Source organism: Rhinoraja longicauda, chromosome 7 (assembly GCF_053455715.1).
Source record: "Rhinoraja longicauda isolate Sanriku21f chromosome 7, sRhiLon1.1, whole genome shotgun sequence".
NCBI lineage: Eukaryota > Metazoa > Chordata > Chondrichthyes > Rajiformes > Arhynchobatidae > Rhinoraja > Rhinoraja longicauda.
In genome coordinates this window covers 44,869,887-44,886,360 of record NC_135959.1, presented here as the reverse complement: position 1 = coordinate 44,886,360, position 16,474 = coordinate 44,869,887, and the positions used below count along the sequence as shown (strand labels likewise).

Sequence of the window (16,474 nt, the reverse complement as noted above, 5' to 3'; positions counted from 1 at the left end):
ATTTTTCACTTCTGAAGGTTTGTGATGCCCCCAATTTTGTTTTCCAGCTTTCTCTTCCCCCTCCCCCCACTCCCCCCACCACTGCAAGGTGGCATAGCAGTAGAGACCTGGGTTGAATCCTGCATACGGGGGCTGTCTGTACGGAGTTTGTACATTGCAGGATCAATTTATTCCAAAGAGGTGGAAAGACTCTAAGGGGAGTAAGAGACACCTGTGGCTGACAAGGGAAGTCAGGGACAGCATAAAAATTAAGGAGAGGAAGTATAACATAGCAAAGAAGAGTGGGAAGACAGAGGATTGGGACTCTTTTAAAGAGCAACAAAAGTTAACTAAAAAGGCAATACGGGGAGAAAAGATGAGGTACGAGGGTAAACTAGCCAATAATATAAAGGAGGATAGCAAAAGTTTTTTTAGGTACGTGAAGAGGAAAAAAATAGTCAAGGCAAATGTGGGTCCCTTGAAGACAGAAGCAGGGGAATTTATTATGGGGAACAAAGAAATGGCAGACGAGTTAAACCGTTACTTTGGATCTGTCTTCACTGAGGAAGATACACACAATCTCCCAAATGTTCTAGGGGCCGGAGAACCTAGGGTGATGGAGGAACTGAAGGAAATCCACATTAGGCAGGAAATGGTTTTGGGTAGACTGATGGGACTGAAGGCTGATAAATCCCCAGGGCCTGATGGTCTGCATCCCAGGGTACTTAAGGAGGTGGCTCTAGAAATAGTGGAAGCATTGGAGATCATTTTTCAATGTTCTATAGATTCAGGATCAGTTCCTGTGGATTGGAGGATAGCAAATGTTATCCCACTTTTTAAGAAAGGAGGGAGAGAGAAAACGGGTAATTATAGACCAGTTAGTCTGACATCAGTGGTGGGGAAGATGCTGGAGTCAATTATAAAAGACGAAATTGCTGAGCATTTGGATAGCAGTAACAGGATCATTCCGAGTCAGCATGGATTTACGAAGGGGAAATCATGCTCGACAAATCTACTGGAATTTTTTGAGGATGTAACTAGGAAAATTGACAGGGGAGAGTCAGTGGATGTGGTGTACCTCGACTTTCAGAAAGCCTTCGACAAGGTCCCACATAGGAGATTAGTGGGCAAAATTAGGGCACATGGTATTGGGGGTAGGGTACTGACATGGATAGAAAATTGGTTGACAGACAGAAAGCAAAGAGTGGGGATAAATGGGTCCCTTTCGGAATGGCAGGCAGTGACCAGTGGGGTACCGCAAGGTTCGGTGCTGGGACCCCAGCTATTTACGATATACATTAATGACTTAGACGAAGGGATTAAAAGTACCATTAGCAAATTTGCAGATGATACTAAGCTGGGGGGTAGTGTGAATTGTGAGGAAGATGCAATAAGGCTGCAGGGCGACTTGGACAGGTTGTGTGAGTGGGCGGATACATGGCAGATGCAGTTTAATGTAGATAAGTGTGAGGTTATACACTTTGGAAGTAAGAATAGAAATGCAGATTATTATCTGAATGGTGTCAAGTTAGGAGGAGGGGGAGTTCAACGAGATCTGGGTGTCCTAGTGCATCAGTCAATGAAAGGAAGCATGCAGGTACAGCAGGCAGTGAAGAAAGCCAATGGAATGTTGGCCTTCATAACAAGAGGAGTTGAGTATAGGAGCAAAGAGGTCCTTCTACAGTTGTACCGGGCCCTGGTGAGACCGCACCTGGAGTACTGTGTGCAGTTTTGGTCTCCAAATTTGAGGAAGGATATTCTTGCTATGGAGGGCGTGCAGCGTAGGTTCACTAGGTTAATTCCCGGAATGGCGGGACTGTCGTATGTTGAAAGGCTGGAGCGATTGGGCTTGTATACACTGGAATTTAGAAGGATGAGGGGGGATCTTATTGAAACATACAAGATAATTAGGGGATTGGACACATTAGAGGCAGGAAACATGTTCCCAATGTTGGGGGAGTCCAGAACAAGGGGCCACAGTTTGAGAATAAGGGGTAGGCCATTTAGAACGGAGATGAGGAAGAACTTTTTCAGTCAGAGAGTGGTGAAGGTGTGGAATTCTCTGCCTCAGAAGGCAGTGGAGGCCAGTTCGTTGGATGCTTTCAAGAGAGAGCTGGATAGAGCTCTTAAGGATAGCGGAGTGAGGGGGTATGGGGAGAAGGCAGGAACGGGGTACTGATTGAGAGTGATCAGCCATGATCGCATTGAATGGCGGTGCTGGCTCGAAGGGCTGAATGGCCTACTCCTGCACCTATTGTCTATTGTCTATTCTCTCTGTGACCACGTGGGGTTTCTCTAAGTGCTCCGGTTACCTCCCACACTGCAAAGACTTGCAGGTTCGTAGGTTCATTGGCTTCTGTAAATTGTCTCTAGAGTACAGGATAGAACGAGTGCATGGGGTGATTGTTGGCCAGTGCAGATCTGGTGGGCCGAAGGGCCTATTTCCATGCTGGATCTCTAAACTAAACTAAAGAAAAAGTGATGCATGTAAAAAGGGTTCAGTGCATAAGTGATTACTAATGGTATACAGCAGTGATGGAATTGTTGTACAACCTAATCTCACAGGGGAACAGTACCACGCATGGTAAATATTATTGCACAAGGTCATTGGTGAATAGGTCTGAAGAAAGGTCACAACCTGAAAGGTCACCTATCCATGTTCTCCAGAAATGCTGCCTGACCCGCTGAGTTACTCCAGCACTCTGTGAAACATCACCTATCCATGTTCTCCAGAGATGCTGCCTGACCCGCTGAGTTACTCTTGAACTTTGTGCCTGTGTTTTGGGTCATTGGCAAATACTTCAATTTAGGGCGCGGCACGGTGGCGCAGCGGTAGAGTTGCCGCCTTACAGCGAATGCAGCGCCGGAGACTCAGGTTCGATCTTGACTACGGGTACCGTCTGTACGGAGTTTGTACGTTCTCCCCGTGACCTGCGTGGGTTTTCTCCGAGATCTTCAGTTTCCTCCCACACTCCAAAGACGTACAGGTATGTAGGTTAATTGGCTGGGCAAATGTAAAAATTGTCCCTAGTGTGTGTAGGATAGTGTTAGTGTGTGCAGGGATCGCTGGGCGGCACGGACCCGGTGGGCCGAAGGGCCTGTTTCCGCGCTGTATCTCTACATCTAAAAAAAAACAATAATCTGACATTGTGGACATTATAGCTCAGGTTGCAAAAGAAGTAATGAGTTTTCGAGACTTTAACCATCCAGTCAATAATGTCAATCATTAGGACTCAATAGTCTTATTGACAGCCGGAAGGACAAGCAAACCACAGTGGACTAATTACTAAAAAGATAGCAAAATTTGATGAATAGCTGTCCTTGAGGGAATAATCAGGGAATCTATATTCATCATACTATATGCACCGGGTGGCGCCACCTGCAGTGGCTGTCTCGACAACAGTCTGTCTGTCCTTTCGTCTTTTTGTTATTTTTAGTATGTGTTCAAAAGTATGTATTAGTGTTCCTTGGTTTATTTTATATGGGGGATGGGGGGAGAATTGGGGGAAACCTTTTTTCAATCCCTTACCTCGATGGAGATGCGATTTTTTTCCGTATCGTATCTCCATTCCCACTGCGGTCTAACATCGTGGAGTTGGTGGCCTTTCCTGGAGGCCGACCCGGCGCTCCAAGCCGCGGGAATCTGTGGGACTTTAACATCGCGGAGTTTGTGATCCCTTTGCCGGGGATCGAAGCTCCAACCGCGGGGCCTGTGGACTTTAACATCGTGAAGCCCCCAGTCTCGGGTAAGAAGAGGCAGACTCGGGAGCTCCATGCTGCAGTGAGTTTCAACCGCCCCGACGCGGGAGTTTCGATCACCCCGATGGGGGCTTTGATCGTTGGCTGTGGGGGCTTTGATCGTCCCGACTGCGGATGGTTTGACTGCCCCGACCGCGGGAGAACAAGAGGAAGAAGTTTGAACTTTATTGCTTTCCATCACAGTGAGGAATGTGGAATCCACTGTGATGGATGTTTACGTTAACTTTTACGTGGTTGTGTGTCTTGTTGCTTTTCACTTCGTATGGCTGTATGGTAACTCAAATTTCACTGTACCTTAATGGGTCCATGTGACAATAAACTGACCTTGAAACCTTTCATGCATCACAATGCAGCTTTGTGGTTTACCCAAAATGGCGGCGCTGCCCTAGCAGCTGCGGCTTACCTGCGGTCCGTTTGTCTTTGTGTTTTGTTGGGGGTTTTTTGTCTTAATTGTAGTTGTGATGTCGTGTTTTTGTACTATGTGTGTATGTGGGGGGGAACTGTAAAATTGTAGATGTGTCCCTTTCCGAACGGAGATCCGACCTTTGTTTTCTGGGTCGGGTCTCCGTTCCTGCAGCGGCCCAACCATCGGCCCAACTCCTGGAGCTGGCGGCCTCCAGGGCTTTGGTTCGCAGAGCCCGCGGACCGGACTCACCATCAGCGGAGCCGGCCGTCCTCGGAGGCTGTGGGAGCGGCTGCGACTCGCCTTAGGCTCGGGCCGCGTGGATGCCGACATCGGGAGCAGCGGCAGCGTGTTCGCCTTCCCCGGGATGCGGGGCTTGTGTCGGCCCGCCGCGGACATTTCACCATCCGGCGCAGTCTGAAATAGGCCGCGGGATTTTTCACTGCTCGGCGGGGGCTTCAGTGTCGGGAGCCACGACCGCCCTGACCGCCCCGACGTGCAGCAAAGCGGCAGCGTGTTCGCCCGCCCCGGATCGCGGGGACTGGGTCAGCCCTCTGCGGACCTTTCACCGTCCGGCGCGGCCTGGAACGTGGCAACGACACCAGCGTGGCCGCGGGAGAAGACGGCAGGGGAAGGGAAAAGACATTCTGGCCTTCCATCACAGTGAGGAGGGGCTGGAGGAGACTCACTGTGAAGGATGTTTCTTTTTTTTTGTGTTGGTTGGGGTTGTGTAATTTGCTTGTTTTATTGCTTTTATTATTGGACTGTGGGTGACTAAATTTCATCCAAAAAAACAATTTTTTTGGATGACAAATAAAGATATCTTGAATCTTGAATCTTAAAGTAAAGTTCCTCACCTCACCAGGGGAAAGATTTAATATAAATCCAAGGGGCAACTTTTTCACACAGAGGGTGGTGGGTTTATGGAATGAGCTACCAGAGGAGATAGTTGAGGCAGGTACTGTAATAACATCTAAAACACATTTGGACAGGTACATGGATAGGAAAGGTTTAAAGGGATATGGGCAACACGTGGGCAGGTGGGGCTAGTATTGATAGGGCATCTTGGTTGGCATGGGCATGTTGGGCTGATGGGTCCTTTACCATATTGTATAATGCTATAACTACCTCACCCTGGACCTTTTGAGTTGATTTGAGTTTAGTTTATTGTCATGTGTACTGAGGTACAGTGAAAAGCTTTTGTTGTGTGCTCACCAGTCAGCAGAAAGACAATACATGATTACAATTGAGCCATCTGCAATCACTTTAAATTTGATACACAACCATTCTAATAATTAACTTGTATATCTAATATCTCATACAAAATACCCTCATGATTTTGAAGAAACCAGCCTTCAGATTTCATTGTTGTGTCTGTTGATGCTATCTTATACAAACAATCAAATCAACTCTCCCTGTTCCTGCACCCCATTGACTAGAGTGCTATATGGGTCTATGAAACTTACAAAATATCGACTGCCAGATCACAATAGAAAATTGGAAATTCCTTCTGAAATGGAAAACTGGTGGTAGGATAGAGTCATACAGCACGGAAACAGGCCCTATGGGCCATCTTGCCCTATGGACCATCTTGCCCTATGGGCCATCTTGCCCTATGGGCCATCTTGCCCTATGGGCCATCTTGCCCTATGGGCCATCTTGCCCATGCCGAACAAGATCTTTACTGTGAAGGTCCTGCCCTGGTTTGACTTCCCAAAAAGGAGCATGTTGCACTTACCTGCATTAAACTCCATTAACCATTCCTCAGCCTGCTTTAGATTCGAGATACACTGTGGAAACGGGCCTTTCAGCCCACTGAGTCCATACTAATCATCGATCACCCAGAACATAGATACAGGGTAAGGGGAGGGAGGTTTCGGGGGGATGTGAGAAAGAACTTTTTCACCCAGAGGGTGGTTGGAGTCTGGAACTCACTGCCTGGGGTGGTGGTGGAGGCGGGAACACTCACAACGTTTAAGAGGCATTTGGATGGGCACTTGAAATGCTACAACATTCAGGGCTACGGTCCAAATGCGGGAAAATGGGATTAAAATTAGACTGTGTTTGGAAACGGGCGGCGCGGACACGATGGGCCGAAGGGCCTCTTTCTGTGCTGTAGGACTCTATGACTCTATGACTAACACTAGTTCTATGTCCTACACACTTGCCCAACTGATCAAGATTCTGCTGGAATTTCTGATAACCATCTTCACTATTTACAATACCACCTACTTTAGTGCCATCTGTAAACTTACTAATCAGACATACAAAGAACTGCAGATGCTGCTTTATGCCAAAGATAAGCACAAAGTGCTGGAGTAATTCAGCAAGTCAGGCAGCATCCCCAGAGACAAAGAATGGGCGACATTTTGGGTCTGGACCCTTCTTCAGACTCTTTCCTCAGTCTAAGGATGGGTCCCGACCCAAAACGTCATCCATCCTGTTTCTCCAGAGATGGGTTGCGCTGTGAGGCAGAAACTCCATTGCTGCGCCACTGTGCCGCCCTCAATTCTTTGGCTAATAGACAATAGAGTAATAAACAATCCACCCACAATTTTCCCCTTGGCTAATGCAGATCCACCAGATTTTCCAGCACCCTGGGTTCCAGAACCTTGTTGTCTTATCCGTTTTGCTGAACCAACAAAAGTCACATTATATTGATACACCAATACACTGCTGACCCACTAACTATGCCCCTCCTGCATGCCACTAGTTTATTATTGACATATTAGAGGAATTAGAAAATTATGTACTTTATATCGGTGTTTATTTTTGAAATATCAGAAGAGTTGTGGACATAGCGCAGACAATCACACAAACCAACCTCCCTTCCATTGACTCCATCTACATTTCACGCTGCCTCAGCAAGCCAAGCTGGAGTGTGGTCCTGGTCTCCCATCTACTTCATTGGACACTGTAGTACTACCTTTAATCTGAGTTTATGGACTTCAATGCTATATCTTGCACCAAATGTTGTACTCTTTTTTGTGCACTTTGGACAGCTTGATTGTATTTGTGCATTCTTTTTTCTGACTGGATAGCACAAAAACAAAATCTTTTGTTTGTACTGCAGCACGTGACAATAATAAACTAAACCAGAAAATCCTGTTCTTTATGTCTGATGCAGATATCCCAAAAGTAACAGAAATATAAATCTGACTCTTTCCAGAATAGGCAGATAATCCATGACAATGGCAATTTGTAAATGTACACTAGTTCATCCTCTATGGAATACACATCCCTTGCAATAATGAAAACTTATACATTGTTCTATAACTCAACTAAATGCCCGAGTCTAATATCATAAGGGAATATTAGGACAGGTAATCAAAATCTTGCTCAATTAGAGGTGGTGAAGCGGTGGAGTTGCTGCCTTACAGCGCCAGAGGCTCGTGTTCGATCCTGATCTCGGTTGCTGTCTGCCCATTGTTACATGATGCATTCTGCAATGATCAACAGGCTTGCATCTCTCTTAACCTTGTACCTTTAAGAGTTATAGAATTGTGTGATATCATGTAGACAGGGAGACTTAAGCTATGGAGAGTTCAGTAAACAACGATGAGAAGTTTAAAATCAGTTGTCCTTCTGGGTATCAATAGAGGTTAGCAAGCAATGGGGGTAAAAGACCTGTTGTTCAAAGGTTATGGGAGAAGGCAGCAGAATGGGGTTGAGAGGGCAAGATTGATCAGCCATGATTGAATGGCAGATTAGACTTGATGGGTCGAAACATTTTGATTTACTCCTCAGCAATAGACATTTTAGTTCTTTCTTTCGGGAGCAGCACACAAACCAACTTGCTGAATACATGTCACGTAATAATTGTGGCAAAATGTTTTAGCCTTTGAAGTTCCTCAAAATTAAACCATTTAATCTGAGTGTGAATAAGTAGAAAAATTATTTACTTCACTCATGGCTCCTTTTAAATTTTGAATTGACTTGAGAGAAACAAGGAACTGCAGATGCTGGTTACTACACAAAAGGTTACAAAGTGCTGGAGTAATACAGCAGGTCAAGCAGCATCTCTGGATAATGTGGATAGGTGATATTTCAGGTCAGGATCCTTCTTCAGACTGAAGTCTGTCAGTCTGAAGAAAGGTCCTGACCCAAAACATCTAGACACAAAGTACCCAAGGTCAGGATCAAACATGGGTCTCTGGCGCTGTGAGGCAGCAGCTCTACCCGCTGCGCCAATCACCTCTCCATGTTCTCCAATGATGCTGCCTGACCTGCTGAGTTACTCAAGCACTTTGTGTCCTTGAAAGCAACAGCATGGAAACAGGCCCTTCAGCCCACAGAGTCCACACCAACCATCGACCACACGTTCATACTAGCTCCACTTTATCTCATCCACTCCCTACACACTACAGAAGGCCAATTAATCTACAAACTCATTGGGAAAAAAATGAAGTACCTCGAGGAAAACCATGTACTTGGAGAACATGCAAACTCTACACAGACAGTACCCAATGTCAGGACCAAACACAGGTCTCTGGCGCTGTGAGGCAGCGGCTCTACCCGCTGTGCCAGTTACTCTGCAAATTTTTACAAATGTTTACAAATTTCCTCCACTCAATGAGAGCATGGTGGGTTTTTCTAGTTTACTTCCAATAAATTCTGAGCTCTAGGTTTGAACCAAGCTCCAATTCCATTAGCGTTTAAACCAATAACAGCACCTCAAAAACAGCAAATGAATGCAGAAAGTGAACCAAATTAATTAGTGAACCAACACAACATTTTGATTTTTTAGAGAACATTATGTATATTTGCACATGGTTTTTCCTGCCTGATTTTGCAAGAAATAGAGTAATTAGCAAAATCAGTGATAGCTTAACCTTCGCCTGAACTGAACACCTCTACTCAGTCCGTCTTAACCTACCTGATCTCCCAGTGGCTCAGCACTTCAACTCCCCCTCCCATTCCCAATCTGACCTTACTGTCCTGGGCCTTCTCCATTGTCAGAGTGAGGCCCAGCACAAATTGGAGGAACAGCACCTCATATTTCACTTGGGTAGTTTACACCCCAGCAGTATGAACATTGACTTCTCTAACTTCAGATAGCCCTTGCTTTCCCTCTCTCTCCATCCCCTCCCCCTTCCCAGTTCTCCCACTAGTCTTACTGTCTCCGACTGCATTCTATCTTTGTCCCACCTCCTCCCCTGAAGGGTCTCGACCCAAAACATCACCCATTCCTTCTCTCCAGAGATGCTGCCTGACCCGCTGAGTTACTCCAGCATTTTTTGTCTACCTTCAATTTAAACCAGCATCTGCAGTTCTTTCCTACACCTGAAATTCATTATTCCACTCACCAGTATAATTTTGCTATATTTAGATTATTCATATGGAAATTATGCCTTTTATCCATTTAAATTATTGTTAAACATTTACACTTGGTTTAGGTATGTTTAATTATAATGTTAATTACAGCTTGATAGACACAAATGTTTTCAGATTCCTGCTTTCTCCAGAGATGCTGCCTGACCCGCCGAGTTACTCCAGCACTTTGTGTCCTTTTTTTTCTGGTGAACCAGCATCTGCAGTTCCTGCTTTCAGTCAAGCTCAAGCCATTTATTTTAATGTAACTTGCGATGCGGATGGAGGATGCTAACCTGTCGGCTTCACAAGCCAGTCAGTCCTTGCAGGTTGAATCCGATCTGTAGATGATGACATTCGCTTCCACTACACTGCACCAGCTGGATGTCAGGACCTTTCACCGGGTTTGGCCGCAGTTGATTGCTGCGCATTGTACAATTGTCATCGCAAGCAGTGTGAGCCACCCCTCGGCGCCACCGCCACACCCATAGCCGGGGGTGGGGTGGGATGGGGGGAAGACTAGCAAGAGGACCCACCCCAAGCAAGGATTCAGACAAAAGCCATGCAGACACCGCACCATGAATGGACTCGCCGCTGTGACTATGTCTGTGCACCGGCTGGCAGCTCATTACATTCCATTGCCCTGATGATGGTCCAAAACACTTGTACCTCCTCTGATGCTGGAGACAGTAACTCAACGGGTCAGGCAGCATCTCTGGAGAAGATAAACAGGTGACGTTTCGGGTCGAGACCCTTCTTACACGCTGGTATCTCCTTTGTCATCCCCACCCATTCATTCAGAGGACGAGGTTTCTAGGTAATACTCACAGCAGCGTCAGCTCCAGCCGCCTCTGCCCTGCCCTGCCCTGTGGTTATCAGTGTGACTGCCTCTTCTCGACCCTGAAACAAAGCAGTCAGTGCTGGTAACAATTCCGATCCGTGCAGAGGGAGTGTTGCTACATAGCGGTGCCCGGCAGCATCAGCATCAGCATAAGCATCACCCTCCCCTCTGGCTGCGTGCAACAATATTTGTTCTCAGTCGCTATAACAAGCCTTGCTAATGCCGCAGCCGAGACTCCACATACACACACGTCCACTGCACCAACGCCAGCCGGCCGGCTCACCAAACACCAAGGCACCGCACTGCGCAGGCGTTTGTCTCATTTAAAGGGTCACTGCCTTCTTCAATTTGTCACATGTGCCGAGGTACAGTGAAATTTCACTCCAGTATGTATCTATGCATAAGCCCATAAGCAATACTTATTTAGCGTATAGACGCAAAATGCTGAAGTGACTCAATCTGAAGAAGGGTCATGACCCGAGACGTTGCCCATTCCTTCTCTCCAGGGGTAGACACAAAATGCTGGAGTAACTCAGCGGGCCAGGCAGCGTCTCTGGAGAGAAGGAATGGGTGACGTTTTGGGTCGATAATCCTTCTTCAGACTAGTTAGGGATAAGGGAAACGAGAGATATAGACGATGATGTAGAGAGATAAAGGACAATGAATGAAAGATGTGCAAAAAAGTAACGATGATAAAGGAAACGTAGGGTGAAAACGAGAAGATAGTGCAACTAGGGTCGGGGAGGGATGGAGAGAGAGGGAATGCTGGGGCTACCTGGTTAGAATCTCTCCAGGGATGCTGCCTGTCCTCCAGCATTTTGTGTCTATCTTCTGTGTAAACCAGCATCTGCAGTTCCTTCCTTATTTAGAGTATTGGGTTCAATTCTGGGCACCATGTTATAGGAAAGATGTTGTAAAGTTGGAAAGGGTGCCGAGAAGATTTAGAAGGATGTTGCCTGGTCAGGAGGGCCTGAGCTATAGGGAGAGGTTGAGGAGGCTGAGGGGTGATCTTATAGAGGTGTATAAAATCATGTGAGGAATAGATCAGCTCAGAATCTCGCCCAGAATGGGGTAATTGAGAACCAGAGGCCATAGGTATAAGGTGAAGAGGGAAAGATTTTATAGGATTCTGAGGGGTAATTTTTCACACAAACAGTGGTGGGTGTATGGAATGAGCTGCCGGAGAAGGTAGTTGAGGCAGGGACTATCACAATGTTTAAGAAGCAATTAGACCGGTGCATGGATAGGATGTTTAGTGGGATATGGGGCAAACGCAGGCAAGTGGGATTAGTGTAGATGGGACATGTTGGTGGGACTGGGCAAGTTGGGCTGAAGAGCCTGTTCCACATTGTATGACTCCATGGCACAAATACATCTTAGATAAGCATTTCAGATATGAGTAGCAGTACACTAAGACAGTATACAGAATCGCCAGATGGCATCATTTTCAAGCTCCATTTATTGTAAGTGCAGGGTGATATTTCAGGTCGAAACCTTTCTTCAGACTGTACAAAGAAGAGCCTCGACCCAAAACATCACCCATTCCTTGTCTCCAGAGATGCTGCTGCCTGTCCCGTTGAGTTACTCCAGCATTTTGTGCCTATCTTCAGTGTATAACCAGCATCTGCAGTTCTACTTCCTACAAACCTGCACTTTTTTTAAATGTGGGGGAAACCAGAGCACCCAGGGAAAACCCACGTGCTCACAAGGAGAACGTTCAAACTCCACACAGTCAGCAACAGTAGTTGGGAACGAACCTGGGTCTTTGACTCTGCAAGGCAGCAACTCTACTGCTGTGTCTTATGAGGAGCAACTTTTTTACGAAGACATTTTCTGATCATTCAAGTCTATCACACCGTTCCTGAGATCTGGAGCATGAGACATGGGTTACCTACTAAGTAAAATTTCCACCTGTGCAGCCCTCGTCACTGGCTCATGTTATTCCATCATATTTTAGACTGTGGTTCTGAGGTGACGTACAAAGTCTAGTTTGTATCCTCCACAAATACCTGTTAGAAAATGACTTGCCTTTGACTGGGAGACACAGATTGGCAAGATCACCTCCCTCTTTCTCAGGACGGTGAGGCCAACTCCTTCACATCCACCAAAGCGGACTTTGGCCTAACATATGATCTGGAAGGCAACATCCCAAACAATGGAACAGTGCCTTGGCTCTACACTAAGGCTACCAATGGAACCAATGTCCTAGGGGGAGTGTTTGCTAGTGCTGTCGGGGAGGATTTAAACTAATGTGGCAGGGGGATGGGAGCAGGAGCAGAGAGACAGAGGGGTGTAAAATGAGGGTAGAAGCAACAGGTAGCAAGGTGAAAAGTAAAAGTGGTAGGCAGACAAATCCAGGGCAAAAATCAAAAAGGGCCACTTTTCAACATAATTGAATAAGGGGTAAGAGAGTTGTAAAAACAAGCCTGAAGGCTTTGTGTCTCAATGCAAGGAGTATACGTAATAAGGTGGATGAATTAAATGTGGAGATAGTTATTAATGATTATGATATAGTTGGGATTACGGAGACATGGCTCCAGGGTGACCAAGGCTGGGAGCTCAACGTCCAGGGATATTCTATATTCAGGCAGGATAGACAGAAAGGAAAAGGAGGTGGGGTAGTGTTACTGGTTAGAGAGGAGATTAAAACAGTGGAAAGGAAGGACATTAGTTTGGAGGAAGTGGAATCGATATAGGTAGAGCTACGAAACACTAAGGGGGAGAAAACGCTAGTGGGAGTTGTGTACAGGCCACCTAACAGCAGTAGTGAGGTTGGGGATGGCATCAAGCAGGAAATTAGAAATGCATGCACTAAAGGTGCAGCAGTTATAATGGGTGACTTCAATCTACATATAGATTGGGTGAACCAAACTGGCAGGGGTGCTGAGGAAGAGGATTTCTTGGAATGTTTGAGAGATGGTTTTCTAAACCAACATGTTGAGGAACCAACGAGCGAGCAGGCCATTCTAGACTGGGTATTGAGTAATGAGGAAGGGTTAGTTAGCAGTCTTGTTGTGCGAGGCCCCTTGGGCAAGAGTGATCATAATATGGTAGAGTTCTTCATTAGGATGGAGAGTGACAAAGTCGATACAGAAACAAGTGTTCTGAACTTAAAGAAAGGTAACTTTGAGGGTATGAGGCGTGAATTGTCCAAGATAGACTGGCGGTTGATGCTGAAAGGGTTGACGGTGGACATGCAATGGAAGGCATTTAAAGGTCGCATGGATGAACTACAACAAATGTTCATCCCAGTTTGGCAAAAGAACAAACCAGGAAAGGTAGTGCATCCGTGGCTAACAAGGGAAATCAAGGATAGTATTAAAACAAAAGATGAAGCATACAGATTAGCCAGAAAAAGTAGCATACCAGAGGACTGGGAGAAATTCAGAGTCCAGCAGAGGAGGACAAAGGGCTTAATTAGGAAAGGGAAAATAGATTATGAGGGAAAACTGGCAAGGAACATAAAAACAGACTGCAAAAGCTTTTATAGATATGTCAAGAGAAAAAGATTAGTTAAGGCAAATGTAGGTCCCTTGCAGTCGAAAACAGGTGAATTGATCATAGGGAACAAAGAGATGGCAGACCAATTGAACAAATACTTTGGTTCTGTCTTCACTAAGGAAGACATAAACCGTCTGCCGGAAATAGCGGAGGACCGGTGGTCTAATGAGATGGAGGAACTGAGGGAAATCCAGGTTAGTCGGGAAGTGGTGTTAGGTAAATTAAATGGATTAAAGGCAGATAAATCCCCAGGGCCAGATAGGCTGCATCCCAGAGTGCTTAAGGAAGTAGCCTCAGAAATAGTGGATGCATTAGTGATAATTTTTCAAAACTCTTTAGATTCTGGAGTAGTTCCTGAGGACTGGAGGGTAGCTAATGTAACCCCACTTTTTAAAAAGGGAGGGAGAGAGAAAACGGGGAATTATAGACCAGTTAGCCTAACATCGGTAGTGGGGAAAATGCTAGAGTCAGTTATTAAAGATGTGATAGCATCACATTTGGAAAGTGGTGAAATCATCGGACAAAGTCAGCATGGATTTACCAAAGGCAAATCATGTCTGACGAATCTTATAGAATTTTTCGAGGATGTAACTAGTAGAGTGGATAAGGGAGAACCAGTCGATGTGTTATGTCTGGACTTTCAGAAGGCCTTCGACAAGGTCCCACATAGGAGATTGGTGTACAAACTTAAAGCACACGGTATTGAGGGTTCAGTTTTGAGGTGGATAGAAAATTGGTTGGTGGACAGGAAGCAAAGAGTAGGAATAAACGGGTCCTTTTCGGAATGGCAGGCAGTGACTAGTGGGCAAGGCTCAGTGCTGGGACCCCAGTTATTTACAGTGTATATTAATGATTTGGACGAGGGAATTGAATGCAACATCTCTAAGTTTGTGGATGACACGAAGCTGGGTGGCAGTGTTAGCTGCGAGGAGGATGCTAGGAGGCTGCAGAGTGACTTGGATAGATTAGGCGAGTGGGCAAATGCATGGCAGATGCAATATAATGTGGATAAATGTGAGGTTATCCACTTTGGCGGCAAGAACAGGAAAGCAGAGTATTACCTGAATGGTGACCGATTGGGAGAAGGGGAGATGCAACGTGACCTGGGTGTCATGGTGCACCAGTCATTGAAAGCAAGCATGCAGGTGCAGCAGGCAGTGAAGAAAGCGAATGGTATGTTGGCATTCATAGCAAGAGGATTTGAGTTTAGGAGCAGGGAGGTTCTGCTGCAGTTGTACAGGGCCTTGGTGAGACCGCACCTGGAGTATTGTGTGCAGTTTTGGTCTCCTAACCTGAGGAAAGACGTTCTTGCCTTAGAGGGAGTACAGAGAAGGTTCACCAGATTAATCCCTGGGATGGCGGGACTTGCATATGAGGAAAGACTGGATAGACTGGGCTTGTACTCGCTGGAATTTAGAAGACTGAGGGGGGATCTTATAGAAACATATAAAATTCTTAAGGGGTTGGAGAGGCTAGATGCGGGAAGATTTTTCCCGATGTTGGGGGAGTCCAGAACCAGGGGTCACAGCTTAAGGATAAGGGGGAAGTCTTTTAGGACCGAGATGAGAAAACATTTCTTCACACAGAGAGTGGTGAGTCTGTGGAATTCTCTGCCACAGAAGGTAGTTGAGGCCAGTTCATTGGCTGTATTTAAGAGGGAGTTAGATGTGGCCCTTTTTGCTAAAGGGATCAGGTGGTATGGAGAGAAGGCAGGTACAGGCTACTGAGCTGGATGATCAGCCATGATCATATTGAATGGCGGTGCAGGCTCGAAGGGCCGAATGGCCTACTCCTGCACCTATTTTCTATGTTTCTATGTTTATCATATCATATCATATCATATATCTACAGCCGGAAACAGGCCTTTTCGGCCCTCCAAGTCCATGCCGCCCAGTGATCCCCGTACATTAACACTATCCTACACCCACTAGGGACAATTTTTACATTTACCCAGCCAATTAACCTACATACCTGTACGTCTTTGGAGTGTGGGAGGAAACCGAAGATCTCGGAGAAAACCCACGCAGGTCACGGGGAGAACGTACAAACTCCTTACAGTGCAGCACCCATAGTCAGGATCGAACCTGTGTCTCCGGCGCTGCATTCGCTGTAAAGCAGCAACTCTACCGCTGCGCTACCGTGCCGCCCGTGCCGTTTCTAACCTAAATGGACACAAATTGTTGGAGCAACTGTGGGGCAGTACGGTGGCGCAGCGGTAGAGTTGCTGCCTTACAGCGAATGCAGCGCCGGAGACTTAGGTTCGATCCTGACTACGGGCGCTGTCTGTACTGAGTTTGTACGTTCTCCCCGTGACCTGCGTGGGTTTCTCCGAGATCTTCCGTTTCCTCCCACACTCCAAAGACGTACAGGTATGTAGGTTAATTGACTGGGTAAATGTAAAAATTGTCCCTAGTGTATGTAGGATAGTGTTAATGTGCGGGGATCGCTGGGCGGCACGGACTCGGTGGGCCGAAGGGCCTGTTTCTGCGCTGTATCTCTAAATCTAAAACTCAGCAGGTCAGGCAGCATCTCTGGAGAACATGGAAAGGTGAAGTTTTGGGTCGGGATTCTTCTTCAGACTCCAGCACTTTGCATCCATTTTTTGCAAACTAGCATCTGCAGTAACAAAGATGCTGCCTGGCCCATTAAGTTATTCCTAGACTTTGTGTCTTTTTTTTGTA

General features: G+C 46.3%; 1 protein-coding gene across 2 annotated transcripts in view; it reads right to left on the bottom strand.

Moving 5' to 3' along the window:
* Positions 1 to 10,508, bottom strand: part of sacs (sacsin molecular chaperone) — an 83,276-nt gene extending 72,768 nt beyond the window's left edge. For both annotated transcript variants that reach the window (XM_078402426.1, XM_078402425.1), the window contains exon 1: positions 10,280 to 10,508. The gene's annotated coding sequence lies outside the window, so the exon portion shown is untranslated. The remainder of the gene's footprint in view (positions 1 to 10,279) is intronic.
* Between the last annotated feature and the right edge of the window lie 5,966 nt (positions 10,509 to 16,474).